Source organism: Leptinotarsa decemlineata, unplaced genomic scaffold, assembly GCF_025532065.1.
Source record: "Leptinotarsa decemlineata unplaced genomic scaffold, Ldec_3_MD MMD2_tig00026330_RagTag_RagTag, whole genome shotgun sequence".
In the NCBI taxonomy this organism is placed as follows: domain Eukaryota; kingdom Metazoa; phylum Arthropoda; class Insecta; order Coleoptera; family Chrysomelidae; genus Leptinotarsa; species Leptinotarsa decemlineata.
Window position 1 is genome coordinate 1161251 of NW_027412690.1, and position 21801 is coordinate 1183051.

Sequence of the window (21801 nt, forward strand, 5' to 3'; positions counted from 1 at the left end):
TATCGTGCATCAGTAAGGCAATTGAGGAGGATATAAATTTATTCGAAAACGAAATAGTATTTCAGCAGGATGGTGCACCTCCTCATTATGCAGCTCCAGTGCGACAATTTTTGGATGATCATTTTCCTGGTCGCTGGAATTGCAGAAGAGGTCCTACAGAATGGCCACAAAGGTCTCTGGATCTCACTCCTGTAGATTTCTTTCTATGGGGTCATTTGAAGTCTTGAGTGTACGAGTATGAGATAGAATCAACAACATTAGAAGATTTGAGAGAGAACATCATGAGGCATTGCAGATAAATAACTTCCGAGATTCTCAACCATGTGAGGGCGACAATGGAAGCTCGTTTGTACCATGTGTATGGGAGTTGGTGGAAACGTTTTTGAACATATACTACAGACAATTTCTTTCTTCTCAGTGTTCAGTCATCATATTTTGATTCAAAAAGTAATAAAAAATCTCTATTTCTAATTTATTGCTTCTATATTTGTCTCTAGAATGAATATTTCAAAATGTCGCCTCTTGTAGGTATATATAATTGTTGACCTGTTTCTTTATGTTTCCTGCAAATCATTGTTTCAAAAGTTATTCAGGGTGGCTCGTTTTCAACTCAAATAATTTGTAGCTTCCGAATTATGAGCTTCAGACCATATGTTTTATACTTTGTTGAAATATGTTCATCATGGAGCATCTGATAATGCGAAACAATATAGGGTGATCCATTAAAAAAAAATTGGTGACATGCTATGGGAGTACGATAGGAGAAGTAACATCAAATGTGTATATGTTTCTTGAAAATCATTATAGCGTGGTGCTGTCCACCACACCAGTCTTTTTTGGGCAGCTCGGTCCGGAAAAATATGTCCAGGGTTCGTCAAGTGGAAAAGCGGGTGAGACAAAGGAGTACCGGGTTGAAATGGTCATCAGTATTACCAGAGATTATCTAGTGATAGAAGTGTTGTGAATCACCCACGTCCAGTTCATCTAGCTCAAAACGGCACTAATCGAAACAATTTTTTTCATGTGAGAGCACGATCGTGCCCTAGAGTAACATATGAAGGTTGGTCTCCATCAAACTCGCCACGCTTAACAGTCAAGGACTGGTTGGTTACTGTCGGGTGATATCAAACCTCTGCTTGGTGTGCCTCTTCAGTCTAAAACCTGAACAGAACGGTGATAGAATTATAAATTCAGGTTAACATTATTCAGGAACTGAGCTGAATTATTCATATCATAAAAATAGTGCCATGAAAAACAGGACGAAAAAGATAATAGACCCACCCATGAGGCTGCAGTATGGATGTTTGGCTGTCTCAGAATTTGTTCAACTAGACACAGAATCTGCAACCTGGAACGAATCTGGTTGCCTTTTCAATCTTCGTCCTGACTATAGACTAATCTCGGTATGAACAATATATCGATAGTCGCGTTTGCCTCCCGGTTTAGGCAACAGGACGGTCGCAGTGGTTTTGCGGTGCCAATGGGAGACCGCGACAACACAGTGACGCCACGCGGCGGTTAACCGCTCGCCTGCGGCTTGCGGCCCATATTAACATTAACATATGTAGTTCCAGAACAATTTGACGTGATGCATTCGTAAGCGTCCGGCCACCGCCATTGATAAACGAATGGAATCGTATCGACGTTTACGTCGACGACGTATATACTAGACTGGCGTCTGGCGTCGAGTAGAATTCATACATTCAGTTTGACGATTTGATTTATCGGACAGCCTTCTATACTTGATAATGTGTATGACAGTTCTGAGTATGCTCTATTTATCGTATAATTCTCTACCTGCAGTAGGTATTTTATGAAATCATTTGACGTCGCAAGATGGCCCGAATTATATGAAACTTCATCGACGTGAATCGCACACAGAAAACAATAAATTGCTTTCTTCTATTTCCATGAAATCGTCCATGAATATACAGTCCAGCCTTCTACCACCTCCAAACTTCAGATTCTGGTGCAGGTGTATACAGTCGCAGACAGAGATGTCAACCAGCCTAGGGACCTAAGTATATGACCGTATGTCGAGTGAAAATCTACGCCAATTATTTGTGTGTGGAGAGACAGGTTCTGGTGCAGGTGTATACAGTCGCAGACAGAGATGTCGACCAGCCTAGGGACCTATATGACCATATTTCGAGCGGAAATCTACGCCAATGAATTGTGTGTGGAAAGACTGTTGCAAACCAACCTCACAGATACTCGATTTTTCACAATACGAAGACTCAACAAATTGTATCTGTCCCTGGCAATATTGGCCTGGAAGCTAATGATGCTGTTGACTCCTTAATAGAGGAGGGTGCTTGCAAACGATTTCATCGGACTGGAACATGTCATTGACATCGCCCCAGGCTTTGCCAAACAAGCACTAAGCACCTGGACTGAAGGAAGGATTTCATACTCATGGCAAAATTTACTAGGATGGGCCCATTTCAAAGCGTTATTAAAATCTTTGAATTATGAATTATCAAGATTACAGCAGGGATTCAGGTCTGTGATCTAACAGGCAAAAGGCATGCTGTCTAATAGAATACTTGAAATAAATGAAATTAAAAAATGTTTAAGCTTTTGGAAAAACTCCTGAATAAATCACTTGTTAACGGAATCATTATATCGTGCTATTCAGCTATTGCTATCATGATTACCTGATATCAAGTGAAAATAAAATTTTTTCAACAAATATTAAAATATTACCACATTGGGCAGCTACTTTACTGAGAGAATAATATTAGCATACTCGTAAATAGCAAAAAAAAATATCTACTTCACAATCATGAATATGATTAAATCCCAAATTCAATATCATGTACTGTCATCGAAATTATGTTCCTTCTCGATCTATTCAACATTCAAATAAGTTTATAAATGAGATAATTCATAGTTATAAATTAAATAAAACTATTTCGTACATAAATATATGAGAACTTAGTTTTACTCGAACTTCCAGCAATTCTTTATTGCCTTATTGTTTCTTGAGCCATTTAAATTCACTGCTTTTCCAAAACATTCAGACATTTTTTACGGAAAAATATTATCAATGACTCTTTAAAATGTACATTCTAACTTTGATTTTTCAAAATCTTACTTTTATTGATGATGAAAACGATTCCATGAACAAAATTGACTTTTTTAGTACTTTAGGGTAATATTCACTGGACACAATATTTACTAGGTATAACTCGCAATGCCCGCAGTATATAACTAATGAACACCTAGCTATCTAATAACGAATTGTAGATCTTCTATTTGAAAAAAATAAACAAATTTTCAAAATTCTGAGAAAAAAAAACTGAGGCTTTCTGAGAGAAACACTGTCGTAAATGTGAGAACGCTTATCTGGTGAACAATTTTGAATCTGGAACATGACTCAAAACTTGCGGCTCAAAGAGAACCCTTGTAGGATACCTCATTGGTACTCCCTTGCACTGAAATCAAACTACGAAGAAACAAAAAAATCGTATCTAACTTTTCCAACGTGGACCTATTGAAGAATCGGGGACATTTCCTACTCAACCTTCTATTGACCACCGCTTGTAAATATAAGAGGTAGACCGCGTTGAGTAATTAAAAATACTCAACGCAGAAAGCATTATGCAAACACTCTCCTCAACATACCAGCGTTCCTAATAACAGCCGTCTTTCTATATGACTAAATATTGACTCACCGTGGTCGGTACACACAGTGTGTCTCGTCATCACTCTCTTCCTCGTCTCCGTTCCCAGCGCACCCCGTACAAACTAACTCCGGCAGTTCTATTGGGTAAATTATTTGAGTTGCTGAACTAACAAAACTAACGGCCCAATGTTTACCCTCAGTATTATCTGTGATGAAAATGTGGCTCGTTTATCTTCAAACAACTCAACTTACGATGTTCCATATCCGTCTCTCTCTCCTTACAGGGACGGACTTGACAAGCGGAAACTTATCGTCCATACGGTTTTTTTTCTTAGGAAAACGTTCACCCAGACACATAGAACAAGAGTTTGAGCTACGACTTGTTAAGGATGTCTACAGACCATTCTGGCTTGGTTTCTTAGATGCGCAGTAGTATAACGCTCGAGAGGTGAGTTCACCATCTCTTATTGCGCAGTGCTGTTTTCACTATTTCTTCTATACTTATATCTCACATTAATTACTCTTCTAATAACTTTCGAATTATATCATAAAATATTGTATAAATGATGTGAAAATTTCAATGAACATTAATAACTATGCCCTCTTAGGAAAAAATAGCCTGGCGAGAAAACGTGTCAACTAGAAAAATCATAACCTCTAGAACGTTTTGTAAATTTCTCGCGACTTTCATTATATTTACAGTTGTTTGAATATTTGAATTGATATAAGCAGATGTCGAATTAATCAGTTGTTGGTAGTGCTGGTATAGTGATAAATAAATAGCGTCGATTGAACTGAACTTTATTCCTCTACATACAAATAGCGACTCTACTTCCTCTTTCTCAAGGGATTGGACCTTCGAGCCGGATCAAGATGATTGAATATTTGAATTGATATAACCTGATGTCGAATTATTCAGTTGTTAATAGCGCTGGTATAGTGATAAATAAATAGCGTCGATTGAACTGAACTTTATTACTCGACATACAAATAGCGACTCAACTCCCTCTTTCTCAAGGGATTGGACCTTCGAGCCGGATCAAGATGTTTGAATATTTGAATTGATATAAACTGATGTCGAATTATTCAGTCGTTAATAGCGCTGATATAGTGATAAATAAATAGCGTCGATTGAACTGAACTTTATTACTCGACATACAAATAGCGACTCAACTCCCTCTTTCTCATGGGATTGGACCTTCGAGCCGGATCAAGATGTTTGAGTATTTGAATTGATATAAGCTGATGTCGAATTATTCAGTTGTTAATAGTGCTGGTATAGTGATAAATAAATAGCGTAATATTTATTTTCCATAATTTTAAATAACAGTCATTTACTGATTATGTCTCAGTAGAAAAATTAAAACAAGTATGAAAATTGCCATACAGCGGTTTACTACTATAACTTTCGACGTGGATTATCAGAACAGGAGTGCCTCGATGCACTTTCAGCAATGTAGACCGTATTGTTCAACATTGTGAAATGCTGATATGAAGGAAAATACATAGTCGTCAACGTTCCTTCACACTGAAGACGTCCGAAAAACGTTATGCAAAAATAATGTAATACCATTATGTTACATACTATTAGTCTGATAATCATTCTAAGATATTAGTTCCATGTGTAAATATTACAACAACTGGAACAAGCTAATACATAAAAAATATTATACGGGTGCTTCAAAAGGCGCTTATAAGGGTTCGAACACAGTGAAGCCGGGATGGGCGATGGCAGACTAGATGTTTTTTCTACTCGCATACCTTTCCATTACAATCCTTCCATAGTGGGTAACATACCAGTACACAATAGATCCTAGTAGAAGGGCGCTGGAAGCCTAGAAGGTATTTTAAGTCGATATTTCAGAGAGTTGTAAACTAGGTGGAAAGCTTAGAACCTGTCTGCAGCAGGCAACCTTTGTACATAGTGACTGCAGTTTGTGATTGCGATCTTCTCAAACATAATTCAGTAGTATCTACAATTTTGTGCTACACAGCTCGTGTTTCACTACCTCGTCAGATCATCAAACTGACACACATTTTGTCTGCAAGAGACCACAAATATTTGATTACTAAAAAAAATTTAGTCATCGGGAAGTCCACTATACAATTCTAATCTGGCACCAAATGACTTCTTTCTCTTCCCGAACGAAAAGGATAGATTGAAGGATTTTTTATCACCATGTACCTTTTACCCACCGTGGAATTATGATTAGCATAGCACAGACGGATAGGTGGCTGGATAGATAAAAGAATAAACGGATAGATGAAAAGATTGCGAGATATATAGATGGATAGATTGATAGCAGTTATACCGTTCTAACAGGAATTTTCATCTGATATAGGAATCCTATGTCTAGAAGTGCTGCCTACATTATGAAATGATCTTCAATGAAAACTTCTGAAAGTTCGGTACCAAACTAGTTAAATTTTCATTCGAATCGAAATCACTATCAAAATATGATCCCCCTTAACCTTCAACAAACATATAAACATGTTGTAGCATTCCTCTTCAAACATTTCATTCCTCATCTTTCTTTTTCTCCCTCTCGGTTCACTATTTTCAGATTATACTAGATATGACGGATTTGAGTTTTTCGTTATTTTGAATGAGAAACTTTGTAGCCACTCCAAGGTCGAGGCTACAAATTTAACGTCTAGATTTACACGATGCCATCAACACTGAATATGGAGAAAACTTCCGAAAACAAACAGACGGGATTTGAGAGCATGTGTGAAAATGGTCCTGGTTTATCATCCATGTGTTTCATGAATAAACAATATAAAACTATTTTGATACTTTGATACTTTGCTATAAATAAAACTCTCACCCAAGCCACAAATACGGCCCTGTTCCGCCTAGTTGCCCATGAAGGATAATATAACGATTACACCAGATTGCAGGAATATTGCATGAGTTGTCTGGGTACAGAACGTGGGGTGGAAATGTTCCGCGATACCTCATTCTGCAACTGCGATTAACATGACGTCATGAATATAAATGATATGTTAATCATGTTTAATTTCACTTCCGGCTTGTTTGAGTTGGAAGATATACTACACGGAATAGCAAACCGCAACTTTGTATTAGGTAACAACTCTGGTGATGGCTTGTACGATTACCTCAAAACTTCCAGCAGATATTACGAATTTGTTAAATTGGTATTCAGCTTGCGGTATCTCATGAAAATGTACTTTTAGAAAACCACGCGTAGTTAGTTCGCAGTAGTTAAAGAGAACTTTAAAACTACTCAGAGAACTTGAATTCTTTCACAAAGATCCAACTGTTATTTTCAACGCATCTACATGTATAGGAGCAGTTTTCTCTGAAGATTGCTGTATATTAAAAAATACATGTCCATGCTATATTATGTGTTACCAAAGAGCCAAATCAAAATTTTTGTTGTTCATAAAATGCTTGTCCGTCATCATATTATTTTTTAAGGCCAAAACACAAGCACTACAAGAAGATACTTAAGGCGCTCTGAAAGCGGCATGTGAGAAAGTAGCGATTCACATTAGATTTGAATCGTTGGAGATTAAATCCATTAAAAAAAACTTTCTCAGGTTTATTCCACATAAACGCAGTTCATCAAATGAAAGAGTTCTGTTCTCAATCAGTGAAGATATGACGAACTTACTTCGTCCTTTGATAGTGCGTACGTAATCCAGTTCTCTTCTCAAGAGGTCCCCTCAAAGAGGTTTTTCTGTGTGTGCTCCTAGATTCATTTACCTAGTTTTCCTTTTGTTATATACAGGGTGTCCCATATAAAACTCCGCGGGTAAATATCTAAAAAATGAAAAATATCCATATTTTGTAAAAGCAGATAATTTTGGTGTCAAAGGGTCCTCTTATTTACGTAGTGATCTAGCACTAGGGGTCATCCGTTAGGGCGTCGCGACACCGACGCCAGTATTTTCAATTGGTTTTTAAATTCTGCATTAAATTCTGAAATCAGCCATACAGCACACTTGTAGTTTTCTTCGAATACTGATGAAAAAATGCAATTTTATTGGGTATTATAGAGGGCCATGAATAAGTCAAAATAAATGCAATAATGTATTTTTCGATCTGTCAGAAGACCTGTCAGATTTGACGAAAGTGTATTCAGTTTTGTGTTGGTTTTTCGTAAAATTGAAAAATGGTTCAATTTTCAAATGCAGAAAAGTTGGATATGATATGTATTTATGGCAAAGCAAGAAGGAATTCAAAAGAAGCAGTGAGAATATACGGTAATCGGTATCCTGACAGAAAATTACCGTCAGACAAAACATTCGCTGGCTTAGCCAAATCTTTGGCACGAAATGGATGTTTTAATGAACAGAAGGGAAAAAAAACAAAAAACGGCTACTTATAAGAATCACAGTGTTGCAGTGCTAGGTCAAATGGTGTTGGAACCATATAGTAGCAATGCATTGTAACATTTTGAAATCGCCAATACATCGTATTTTGTCAAAAAACAAATTCCATCCATTCAAAATACATTTGGTTCAAGGACTACATCCAGGTAATAATCTTCATGTTTTATTTTCAATAACTAAAATATATCTCCATATTCAGGAGATGCTGATAGAAGATTAAACTTTATTGCATGGTTGCCCAGTCGTATTCTGAAAAAAATATCATGTAGTGATAAAAGTCGTTTCCATTATAAAGGTATAATAAACAAACATAATTATCACTATTGGTCTGACGTGAACCCTCATTGGGTGCAAAAAACGAGATTTCAGTCTAATATGATAAGACCTCATTTTTTCGAAGGAATTCTCAATGAGGAGAGGTACTTGGTTTTTCTACAACATGTGTTGCCGAATCTCTTGGAGAGTTTACCAGTTCAAACTCGACTGAATATGTGGTTTCAACAAGATGGGCCACCTCCACATAATAATAGAATAGTTACCCAATATTTGGATGATACTTTTAATGAGAAATGTATTGGAAATAAGGGTCCAATACCATGGCCAGCTCGAAGTCCAGATATTACTCTACTAGATTTCTTATTGTAAGGATATCTCAAAGACTTAGTTTATATGCAACGTCTACAAAATGTAGAGGATTTGAAAAATAGTATGTTTCCATAACGCGAGAGACGCTTTTAGCTGTCACGAATCGGGATGTATTCTACGTGAAGGGAGGCAGTTCGAACACTTACTAAAATGATTCTTGTTATCGCTAATTGATTTCGTTATCATCATGTTAGTCGAGTTATAATCAAAGTAACATATTTTTTGGTAATTTGAAACATTCATTTTAATTTGTACAGAAATACGCAATTAGATGAAACTGAACGGACAATGAAATCATAACTAATGGATTCATTTTATTAAACTCGTATTATTGCATTCATTTTGACTTATTCTTTCTAATATGCAATAAAATTGCCTTTTTTCATCAGTATTCAAGGAAAACTACAAGTGTGCTATATGGCTGAATTCAGAATTTAATGCAGAATCCAAAAACGAATCGGAAAATCTAGGTTACCATTTAAAAAAATTGGCGTCGGTGTCGCGACGCCCTAATTGATGACGCCTATTGCTGGATCTCTTCGCAAATAAGAGAACCCTTTGACATCAAAATCATCTGCCTTCTCATTTTTCAGATATTTGCCCGCGGAGTTTTATATGAGACACCCTGTATACTATGCCACGTGTCGACTCAATTCAATATCAATGACAGCTGGTTTAGAACCATATATGGAGATAATTATATTGTCTGGTACACTCAGCTTTCACATTTCCAATGCGTCCTACCTTTCAATATAGGTTCAATCTGGTCCTGCGTGCAACTTCTTCTAGTTATTCATGGCATTCCTAAATCAGTTTCGAACTCATTTTTAGAAACATTAATGCCCTGAGTTGAGCTTGGCTGTCCCTGAGAATATGTAACTGCTCATTTAATTGAGTATATTCATACGTAGATGTCTTTATTGCTACTCTGTTGATATTTTTTTTTTTTTGGAAACGACAGAGAATGGTTGTGCCGATAACGACCGAGAATTGTTGAGCCGATAACGACCGACCTCAAAAATGATGCGTGGATGTCGTGGTCGGAGTGGAGTCCAAAAGTAAGAACTGACGGCCTCCTACGCCAGTAACCAGGCTGGATGTCGACAGATTCGACGAGGTCGTCAATGCGATAATAGATGTGTTATTTGTGAAAGTCATATTGACAGGACTGGCGGCCCCTAGTAAAAACATGAAGTGTTTTTTAAAGAAAAAGTGAATGAGAAAACTTAGAGTGGCAGCATTGCCTTGAGCAAGAAAGCTGCGCACCCGGACGAAGCTTCTGTTCACTATGGATAGGAGGAGTCTGGCCAGATGTGCTGACTGGGAAGCAACGGCCATATAAATTAAAGAAGAAGAAGAAGCTAAGTTCAAGGTATCGATTTTTCGTGACGGTGTAAAAACTTAGCTCCGATTAATTCTAATTAAATTACGTTAGTTGTACTTAAATCTCACTCTCAAAGTGATAACTTTACATTTATTATAACGGTTCATGACACGACAAAAATATAGGTACTATTCCGATGAAGTTCTAACGCTTCTTATAAAGACCAAATCTTGGTGATTATGTCTCTTTGTGGTCGGTAATACTTGACTGACACGTAATCTCGAAACAAGCAACCGAAAGGATCTAGACAATGAGCGATGGAAGATGGGGAGCGAGATAAATAACCCAGCAGAGATAAACCTCGGGGTGTGTGTAGCACCCTCGTACGTAGGGGAGGCTTATCCGCCATCAAAACGTGACCTATCATTATGTTCTCGTGCGCCTCGAATAACTGTCTGTTTAATTATTAATTCTCGGTTCGGTTTGATTGCCTGTCAGTGCAAAACATGAATAATTGTTTGATTATTTCGAAACACGATGAATACACGGGCTGTATTTCCGCCAGAGGAATTATCTTTTTTAATATTGGCGAGCGCAGTTTTGTGTTTGTTTTGCCGATCGAAGAATTGCTGGATTGTGATTGATTGTATGTGGGATTGTTTTTGCAATGGGTTTCATCAATGGGAGAAGTAATTTCAAGAGTTTATTTTAACAATAAAAATCTTATAGTCAGATCACTTTCTAACGATTGTATCCGTGCGAAAAACGGCAGTTCCGGTAAGCATCAAATCGACCTCAAAAACAAATTGGTAATGCCGCATGCAGTCACAATACAAGAAGAAGAAGAAGAAGAAAACTGAATTATGCAACATGAAAAAGTTTTACGGTGTTGCCAAGTTCATATCAAATGTTACTGACGTCACGACCATATTTTTCACTTGATTTAAAAAAATACTGGCAAGACATTTCTTACCGAGAAAAGTATTTTATGGATACCAAATAAGTATGACATATCACAAAGATTATAAATATACAGTGCATTTCTTTAATGTCCCTCCCCTTTATTTTTTGAACGGGCCCACTCAAAAAATTGAAACTTGATATAATGAAATTAATGAATGAATACTTTATTTTGAAGTGAAATTGACAGATGAAACTTTCAAGATAGCGACTGAGCACCATCTGGAAAAAAAAATCAAATGGAAAGGGAGGGTCTTGTGACACATCTTTTTGAAGCTCCTGATAAATGCTTCTCAACCCTAGAATATAATGTCAATATCTTCAACTACTACAAAATAGAGGAACTTTTAATAATTGCCCGAATACATTGACATTTAACTACATAATATGAGGTAATAAGCTTGAGGTCAGTTCAGAAGATGCTCCAAATGGTTGCCTTGAATTTCTTGACATATGAACAGCCTACCCGATATTTCACGTCGAACATTTTCGAACACAGTAACGTCAATATCTCTACAAATATTTATTATTATCTGCCGGATATCCAATATTAAAGCAGGTTCAGTTTTGTACACTGGTTGCTTCGAATAGCCCCATAAAAAAAATTCAAAGGTGTCAAATCTGGCGAGCGGGCTGGCCATTCTGTAGGACCTCGACGGCCAATCCAACGACCGGGAAAAGTAGTGTCCAAATAGTTTGTCTGGAGTAGTGTGGTGGTGCTTCATCTTGTTGAAATACAATATCCATATCGAAATCATTAGAATTCACTTTCACGATTTCAGTGATGAGAGGGTCAATAGTAGTTTCCAGCATATTACAATACAATTCTCCTGTTGAATTTTGATCAATAAATAGAGGTACTACAATATGGTTTCGCAATATTGATAGATTGTTGACGTGGTACCTTTCTACTAGTGAAACCGAAAACTAAATGGGAGTATTCTAACTGAACAATGATGACGTACTGACATTTTTTTCGTTTTTATTAACAAAAAATAACTCAACAAACCTTATCGGGTTGTTGGAATTGCCTTATAGCAGATAAAAAGGAATATTTCTAGAAATATCGATAATAATGTGTTTGTCTTCAGGAAATTGTTAAATGTTCCGCCATTTTGTAGTAGGTGAAGTTATTGACTTCATGTTCTAGGGTTGTGAAGTATTCGTCAGAAGCTTCAAAATGATGTGTCACAAGACTCCCCTTTTCATTAAATTTTTTTCCCAGATGGCGCCATGTCCCTATCGTGAAAGTTTCATCTGTCAATTTCACTTCAAAATAAAGTATTCATGCATTAATTTCAATATCCCAAATTTCAAATTTTTGACTTGACCCGTTCAAAAAATAAAAGTGGGGGGACATTAAAAAAATGTACTGTAGAACACTTACTAACGTGTCAATAACATATAAAACGGTTTCAAGCAAGGACAATGAAATTTTCTAAATGTTCTTCTATTGTATTATTTCCAAATGAATTATTTATTCCGAATGATTGGAAAGTCCAAGCAGTAAATCGCCGGTGGTATTTTCGCCGCGATGTAAAACAGCAACACACCTTGTAATTTACAGGTAAAAAATCCGCGGCGCCATTGTGATCGCGAATCGTGGGTAAAATGCAAATAAACGACAGCGAATAAATCACCGGTTCGTTCGATACACGCAGTTGCGTTTAGAGCTAATTGCAGAGCGGTTTGAGGTGGGTTAGGTTCGAATAATTGAGATTCGATTTAATTGTGAATAAATAAATTTCAGTACCGCGAATTACTGTCGTCACGTATGTCGGTAACGGCGGTTTTCTGAAAATGGCGGTGAATTTAGATTAATAATGATAGTAAAGGTTTATATACCAACCATTCGACATGCATTTTTAATTTAAAAATTGCATTCATGCATTCCAATCCTCAACGGCTGATTATTGATATATTTTCTTTCCTCAGCTGGTTTATACAAGTCGCAAATGCATATAAGGTAGGTCGGCGAGTCAAAATGAATACTGAGTTTGAGGTTAGAATAATCCAAAATTCGTTTCCATCACCTTCCTTAAAGTTATTTTCTGTGAGTAAGCTGGAAGACTAGATGGGTGTTAAGTGCTCATTTTCGGTATGTAATCGATCAGGACTTGTTTCAATTGAAGACAAAATGGTATTTTCGTTCGTTTCGTGTTTTTATATTTTGTTGTTTTCGCCTTTCTAGCTTTTCTGCATGGTATCAAGAACTTTCTCATAAAGTGATATGCAAAGTATCATATCGAACAAAAGGTTGATGCTTCCTGGCCATATTATCAAATTGGGTGAGGACAAATATTAGAACAGAACGCATGTACCTTGTAATATGAATTGAATATAATTCACCAAGTGAAATTGTTTCATCCTGAACTATGTTTTCAAATGATTGCTGGCCATCAAAATTCTCCGTACAGTGCAAAAATGTTCTATGGTGTAATGGTGCTTGCATTCATGAAAAGTTTCTGGACATTCCGAATAACAAGTTCTATTAAAAAACTAGAAAACTGATGTGAGGTTGAGATTTAATATAATTAAGACAGTATAAAATGTTCAAAGATATGACGGTTAGGATTCCAATTATCTGAAAATAACTATCTACGTGAATCTCAGGTATGCATGAAGTTCATAGTTATGATTGATCTTTTCTGCATAACAAATATATCAATGATTCTAGAGCAATTATCAGCATGCTATTGAACATTTCAAAACTGAATGTGTGCGATATAAAATATTATGAAAGTTTCCAAAAAACAAAATATTGCTTGCCAATTCTGCTACAAATGCAGTCAATTTGCAAGCTCCAAGCTATTTGTTGGTCTAATTGTACAAGTATTGAACATTTATTGAAAAATAAAACTATGGCATCATTAATGAAAGTGTTATTTTACAATAACAATTCTATACTCAATAGAACTATAACTTGCAGAAAAATGAGGTGAAGCTTTCTTGAATAACCATAAGAATAACTACTTATGCTATTGAACTAAAACGGTTCGATCAAAGCAACACTAACGGCACAAGGATTGATCCTCGAGGTACCTCCGTTGTTTACTTTCGATATATTTACAGTTCGTAGCAAATTATCCGTTGACGAAAATCAAAGTCTCCCAATAACACGAATATCAATAACACCCTCGCGCCCTCGTATTTCATCCCAAACCCCCAGAACGAAATCTCATCAACGTCCGTCGTCCGTAGCACCCCTTGTTTTTGGTACGCCAATGAAGCGAATAAATTGGACTCGAGCGTGTACAAGGGTGTGAGAAAGAGAAACGAAAAGCGGAGAGAGAGTAAAAAAAGGGAAGGAAGAGCGAGAGCCTTTGTGTAACATTGAGCCCGCAGCCTCAGGAAAGTGGCCACTGATGTGATCACGAGCCGTGCAAATCGATGTTCGCTTCACCCCTCGATAGACGGGGAAAATTGGTATGGTATGACAAGGGATGAGGCTTTTTTTTTCGTTTTTACAGAGAGTTGTATGAATGTATACTTCATTTGCTTACTATCTGTATACACTGAGAATAAATCGATTGAAAAGAATTCAGTGTATCAATTATCTTGTGAAATATTTCGATTCCAAGTTCGAAATAGAATTCTTCAAACTGTTCTTTAAAATTCAGTAAGATAAGAACAATAACATGAAAAGATAGTAAACCTAATGGTATTAGGTCAGGTGATCATCAGTAAAAGTGGAACGCTCGACTCCCAAATAGTGGAAAAAATCAAGGCAAACAATTTTGTAATTGCTAGAAATTTGAGTGGTATCAACTGTGGCTATTGCACTTCTTCACCATAAGTTTTCTCGAGGAAATGGGCGTTTACATGAAGCATCGATTTATTTTATAGATTTTTTTATAATAACTTTCACGCAGCCCAAAACCAGCAAAGGGATTCTACCTTTTCTCTTCACACCCCTCACTGGAAGCATTAACATTCTTCATTGATATCTGGATTCGGATTCTGGATCTGGAATTAAATGCTATCTTCCATTCATTTTTGAAGGAAACGACAAATCCTGTCATATATACTTTTTCAAATGGTGTACCCATTTCTAACTAATTAAAAATACTGTTCCATCTTATGGGTGCTCTGCATCATCTATTTCTCCACAACCATGTCTAGAAATTAACTACTTGACTACCTCAAGGTATATACTTCCGCCCACAATGTCATGTATCAACTGGCGTACTCATCTTTCCAGGTTTGCGTTTTTTCAGCAGAACTTGCATCCTACCTGCCACAGTTTTATTTTGCAGCCTTCTTAACTGGGTAGAATCCCAGTTTTAACTTGTGGATATATAAGTGGATTATAAGTGAAATGTAAAGAACCAGAGTTTTGAATATTACTGGAGTTTTTTTCCGAACCCTAAACCGTTATTTTCAACACCTCGACATGTTTCAATAATCTTTTGTAAAAAATATCAAATTAAACTTCCACAGTGTCACTATTTTCCGGATTTGAAGGCCGTAGATTTTGGAATTTTTTTCTGACAACATTAACACGTAATCATGTAATCTAGGCCGGGTACAGGTATAAGTACATCAAACTACCTGAGGAATCAACATAAATAAGCGGTACGCAGCCGTAATATCTAGTCATCGGAGATAACTCAGGATGTATAAACCTCTGAAGAAGCTAGCCACTCGCGCCAGCGAAACGTCGGGAAGAAATTCAAAAAATCCACGGCCTTTAAACCTGTAAAATAGTGACACTGAAAACCTCGGCCGCAAAAGCCTTAACCATTTTATTAAACCTCTACATTTAGGTTCTCCATATGCCTGAAAGAGTGGAAAAATCATGGTATTTTACTTTAAGCTTCCCTTTACGAAAGAACCCGCAAAGTCGAAGCCTGTGCGATACGAGGATTAACAAGGTTTTACCATGTAACGTGCAATTCCTCCCACGCACATAAGGACAACTTAAAATGAGTATTTATTATTGAAGAATGCTGATTACACCTGGCCAAGCAAGCGTACCTTCTTTCAATTTTAAAATCGGCTTCTTTCCTGTAACGCCAGCATATTCACCCGCCTAAATCCGGATGATTTCAGTGAAGCCGAGACGCGGCGATGTTGGCGTCCGATCCACCCTAGTTCATCTCCCCGAGCGGCGGTCAAATAAACCTCCCTCGCTTTTTGTGCCGCGTTCAGGAGATCATGAGCGTTTCCCTTTAATGGTGCTAATTAATTTCAGGCGAGATCAATTCATTGCCGCTTTAGAGCTATATTTTTATGGGCGAAGAGAGACAGAAAAGGAAAGGGGTGGTTTATATTATTGTTCGATTGGACTGTAGAGTAGCAACTGAAGAGGACTGTGATTTGTGAATATAACGTAACATCTTCTGTACCTGATAAAATGGAGAAGTGAAAGCAGGATATTTTTTTTCAGTGCAAATTTGTTCATTTAACATGTATCCGTGTCTCATGACAAAATTTGAAACGTTTTCTCTAGATGGAAGTTTTTCAGTTGAAATAGTTTTAATCCTTACTTCAAATTTTCGCATATCTCGCTATATCGCATATCTGCTATTAAAGTCTTCTTTACCATATGTAGACCTAAACACATTCGAAGAAAAAGTTTCAGCAGAATCGACAAAGGGGTAAACTAGTATATTTTCAGCAATCGATTCTACCCAGTTTTATTTCATTCCATCATATTTTCTGTCGTAGATGTCAGTCTATTCCTCCAGTAGAAGATCTGTGCTGCTATCTATAATATTGATGTAATAACGGACCAAGATTACCAGAAAGTACCGTGGATATTAATAGCTGTGTTTGGTCTCGAGTTTTCAAGATCATCCCATAATCCCTCGAATATAAATATCCGTCATTTTTGTTGGTCTGCTAAGAATCCTGCGAGACCCTTGGATGATAAATTGAACATTAACCATCAACTGTTCCCTACACAATACCAGAGTCATTATTCCTCCACACCCGACCATCAAGTCGAAAACCTCAAATTTCCATCATACGACCAAACACCGAAATTAAACTTTCGCCCGCATCCAAATCCAGTCTCGGGGGGCATTAAATGTTTGCTCTTGTCGCGAACCATCCCCTAACAAACACACGACGCTTACATATGCAAACATGCAGGAGGCAACATTAGGTAAGAGGGTTCGGTAGAACGTGCCGCTGGCAATTAACACACCCTCCTTGGATATCTTCTCGACCCCGTTCAAACTCGACTGCGACCCTCTGCTTTGGATCACACTTGGGCCGTCAGGAAGGAGACAGGCATTAGTGTCCCGAGGGGGTTAACACACCAGATGCTCTTGGCTGCGGTTATGATTCACCCATTTAGGAGTTTGTCGAAGGAAAATATGTTGTTACGCCTATGGATTCTTCTTTGCCAAATTACCATTCTTTAGAATTGTCATTGCAGCCATCTTGTTTACTGGCATTTCGATTTTTTCTGCTTGACCCATTTCATTTGATATCCATATCATGGGAGTGCATAAAATAACATAGACTGACATCATTTTATTTTTCATTTGAAACCCATATCTTGGAGGATGCATAAAAACTAATCCGCAACCTTGGGCAGTCCGCTATATTACATTTAGAGTGACAGCGAATCCATTTTACAGAAAAAAATTTCCGTTTCCAATTCACAAAAAGTTACACATTTCAACATATTTTGTGAATACACTTCGAAGAAACAGATGGGATATCGTATAGTTTCGTAATAATAAGTGATTTTTTTGCCAGTATCTTTTTGGCAACACTGTTTTTGACAGATCGCGCGTGAACCGTGTCTTGTGTCATTGTCAAACTTGTTCAGTTTGGTCTATAATTTAACCATGAATCGACTTGCGAATGAACAACGCTAGCAAATTATTGAATTTTATTATCAAAATTCACGCTCGGTGAAGAAAGTGCATCGTGCACTTCTTCCAATTTATGGGCAGTTTCGTCGGCCTACTGAAGGAGCTATTCAAAAGCTTGTGACTAAATTTCGAACCCAGTTTACATTATTGGACATTAAACCACCAACACTCATACGTAGAGTGAGGACCGAAGAACATATTGGGGCTGTATCCGCAAGTGTTCGTGATGACCGTGAAATGTCGATTCGCCGCCGTTCGCAGCAATTGAGCCTCTGTTACTCCACTAACTGGAAAATTTTGCGAAAGGATTTGGGTGTAAAACCTTATAAGATACGGCTGGTGCAAGAATTGAAGCCACACGACCTCCCACAACGTCTAACATTTGGTGAAAGGGCGCTGGCAAAGTTGGAGAAAAATCCACATTTTCATTGAAAAAATATGTTCAGCGACGAGGCTCATTTCTGGCTGAATGGATACGTTAACAAGCAAAATTTCCGCATCTGGAGTGAAGACCAGCCACAAGCATTGCAAGAGCTACCGAAAAAAGTCATCCCGAAAAAGTCACTGTTTGGTGTGGATTATGGGTCGGTGGCATCATCTGGCCGTATTTCTTCAAAGACGACAATGTTACTGAACGGAACGTTACTGTGAATGGCGAACGTTACTGTGAATGGCGAACGTTACTGTGATGATTGACGACTCTTTGTTGTCCAAAATGAAAGAATTGGACATGCCTGACATGTGGTTTCAACAAGACGGTGCCACATGCCACACGACACGCAAAACAATGGCCCAATTAGGAGCCGCCTTCGGTAAACAATTTGTCTCACGTTTGGGGTCCGTCAGTAAACCGCCTAGATCATGTGATTTAACGCCTTTGGATTATTTTTTGAGGGGTCATGTTGAGGCTTAGTCTACAGGGATAAACCAGCAACGACTGACGCTCTGGAAGCCAATATTGAATCATTTATTCGTGAAATACCGGTCGATATGTTAGAGAGAGGGTGCCAAAATTGGACCTTGCGCATGGGCCATCTAAAGCGGAGCCACGGACAACAATTGCATGAAATCATCTTTAAACATTGAATTATATTGATCGTTCTATCGATTTCAATAAAGATTTCATTGATTTTTTCAAATTTGTGTGTTCTTTTGAAAATCAAGTCCTATACCTCCTAAAAAATCATTATTGATTAATTATTGATTTTAATTTATCTTCATTTTTTTCTTTCAATGATTCTGACACAAGTTTACCTGCATGTACTTTGGATTGTTTTTGATAAAATATTCAAATAAAAACTCACTTCATTCAACACCTTCTTCATACAAAACAATCTGCTCGATCCCCTACCATACTGTCAATATTCATACACATTCAGGAAATTAATCCCATTATGCTTTATTTGACGGCATGTTCTGGTGTCGCTATAATCGCAAAAGGAAAATAATAGGCTGGCATTACATAAAAGGACGTGTCCTGCGGAATAATGTTTCTGCAGAAGTGCTTTCACATCCTTTAAATTAGCCGTGTAATAGTGTTTATGCGCCCCCAGTACTGTCACGCTCTGATGCCTGTCAGATAGACAACGCTCACCTTGATTTTGATGGAATGTACTGTTGGAAATTTGCCCAAGGAAGAATTTCATCGAGGAAATAATCATCAATCAGCACTTTCCAAACCGATGAATAGCATTTTTGTTCGCTGACAACATGCCAGTGAAGGTGGCCTTCTTTATTATATCATCAAGGCCTTGAAAAATAGTTCAAGTTGAAGCGAGTCTCCACATACCGTTTTCGAAAGGTTTTTAAGTATTATTTATTTTATAGATTTCAACATTTCTTTGACAACTTTTTTACTTACATCTAGAGCTTTTATCTTAGAAAATTCTTCCTTTATGCTACTAAGGCCTTCTATGTTGTTACTTATATCTGTGTACAGTTCTCTGTGCAATATTAAAATGTTTTTCTTTTTCCAAACGCTCTATATTTGCTAACTAGTTTATTCTTTGTCTCTACAAAAATTGTTATTTCCAGTTCATTGTATATAATTAGTCCATCGTTTGTTTTTCTTCCCCATCCTTTTAATTCCCCCTTTCCGAATTAATCAACACATTTCTATTTCCGTATTTCCAAGTTCATGTTTCTATTTATCCTCAGTCGTAACAAAAATTAATTTCATTTGTTTCTTAACTTTTCCCTAATAATCACTTTGCTGTATCACGAGACTAAATGGTTCTGTTTGCGATTCTTTGTGTTGCCATTATATTCGGGTCACCGAAAAATTCAGAGATATAGTTGAATATCACAGGCTGCCGGAAAGTACCTTCTCATCTTAACCGTACTTAGTGTCCTTTTTACATGAAAATATCGTTTTGAAACTAATTCATTCCAAACTGGAGTGTGTTTCAAAAGTAATGTCTGTGAATGATTTCGTTTGTCCGACATTCATCATTCCACTGAAACTGACCAATTCCTTTTCGAAACACAAACGTTCCACCACTGTGTCAATTCGTTTCCATCTGCCGATATTGAAGATCGTGGCTCGTTAAAGAAACAACGATGGCATCGCAGATCGCATCGAAAAATATTCGAGCGATTCCCACAAGAAGCGGTAATAGTGCTCTACAAACATGACGGTTTTCTTTTCTGTATTTTATTAGTCGAAATCGATTCCTCCGAGCGTGATAAAAGGATCCTTATCGTGACATCCAGTGTCGTCGAATTTTTATTGGCTATCAAGAAGCGACAGAGATCGATCGGCGAGGAGATGACAGGGTGGATTATTCTGTCGAGAAATGTGAAGGAGGGAGCTTTCGTGATCTGATGGTGAACATCGACTTTGATTTTTGGATTAGATAATATAAGATTCGAGACACAATTTTAGGAATCTTCCTGTCACTATCAGTTTTTCATCGTTATTCTGCACAAAAAATTCCAAATTCACTGAATAATGTCTTTGGTATCAAAACGAATTGTTAGTGGAAATAATGATTTATAAGTCGCCAATTTTTTTAACTTCATTATGATCTCATGATATCTTCTAGAATACTGAAGTTATCTTCGATATCACAATTAACATTCACTTTTTTTTTTGATGATATGAATGTTTTCTCGTACACTCAAATCTATTTTTCAATATCAAATAAATGCGACTTGATACGGCTTTTTCTATTGTTTTTCCAGAAACCGTATTATTAGTAATGAGGTTGTTTGAAAAAAAAATGTGTGACAATTTGAGGAGCCCACAAAACACAGATGGTCATATTCGGCTTGTTCCATTGTTCTCGAGTATATTTCATTCATCTCTTTTCATAATCTTCAGTGGTAGATATACATATATTCGTGTAATAATTATGCTGGCTGGAAAAATCTAACAAATAAACCTTGGAGGATATCACAACTAACCAAAAGCATAATGATTGATATTTGTATACTTTTCTAGTGAAGTTCACCATACCACTCATCCACTACTACTCTTCCCCTGTTTGACACCCTCATGTTTTACATGGAGGGTGAGCGCTGTTAATAAAACCGTTGTCCTGGGATTGTACGCCGACGCATGTACAAATTATTGCGTGTTATGCTCGTGAAAACGCGTACGCCGTGTTTATTGGGCCATTTCACACGGAAAATTTGCTTTTTACAGTATCCCATCACGAGCCATTTCAGAAAAATCGACTGACATATGGCACCGCTTTCTATCGTTTATTGGATCTATCAGAGGTATTTGACGTTTTTATGGAGCTTTTTGTATCATTCGTTTTCGTTTTTATCGTTTTATTTTGTGCGGGCTTTTATTTCGTTTTGTTTTTGTTAAAGTGACACTTACAAATTATCTAGCGTCCTGTTCCGGTCATCTCTTTCGAATATATCGTTGACTTTTATTATTGTTTGTTTCATTGGTGTCGGTGGACGTTTATTACACCGCAAAGTAAATAACGTTTTTCATTGTCTTTTTTAAACACGTGGGAGAAACAAATATATTTTTCTAGATGTGCTGTTTTTACAACAAACACCTTCTTTTTGAGATTGGGTTATGATATCAAAAGAACCAG

At 37.1% G+C, this 21801-nt stretch overlaps 1 protein-coding gene across 5 annotated transcripts in view; it reads right to left on the minus strand.

The window, feature by feature from the left end:
• Positions 1–21801, minus strand: part of LOC111501902 (transducin-like enhancer protein 4) — a 361306-nt gene that overhangs the window by 185493 nt on the left and 154012 nt on the right. Inside the window, exon 1 of one of the 5 annotated variants that reach the window (XM_074183018.1) lies at positions 3678–3825. The exons of the other annotated variants lie outside the window; for them this stretch is intronic. The gene's annotated coding sequence lies outside the window, so the exon portion shown is untranslated. Of the gene's footprint in view, positions 1–3677; positions 3826–21801 lie in introns of those variants that run through there. 5 annotated transcript variants of the gene reach the window in all.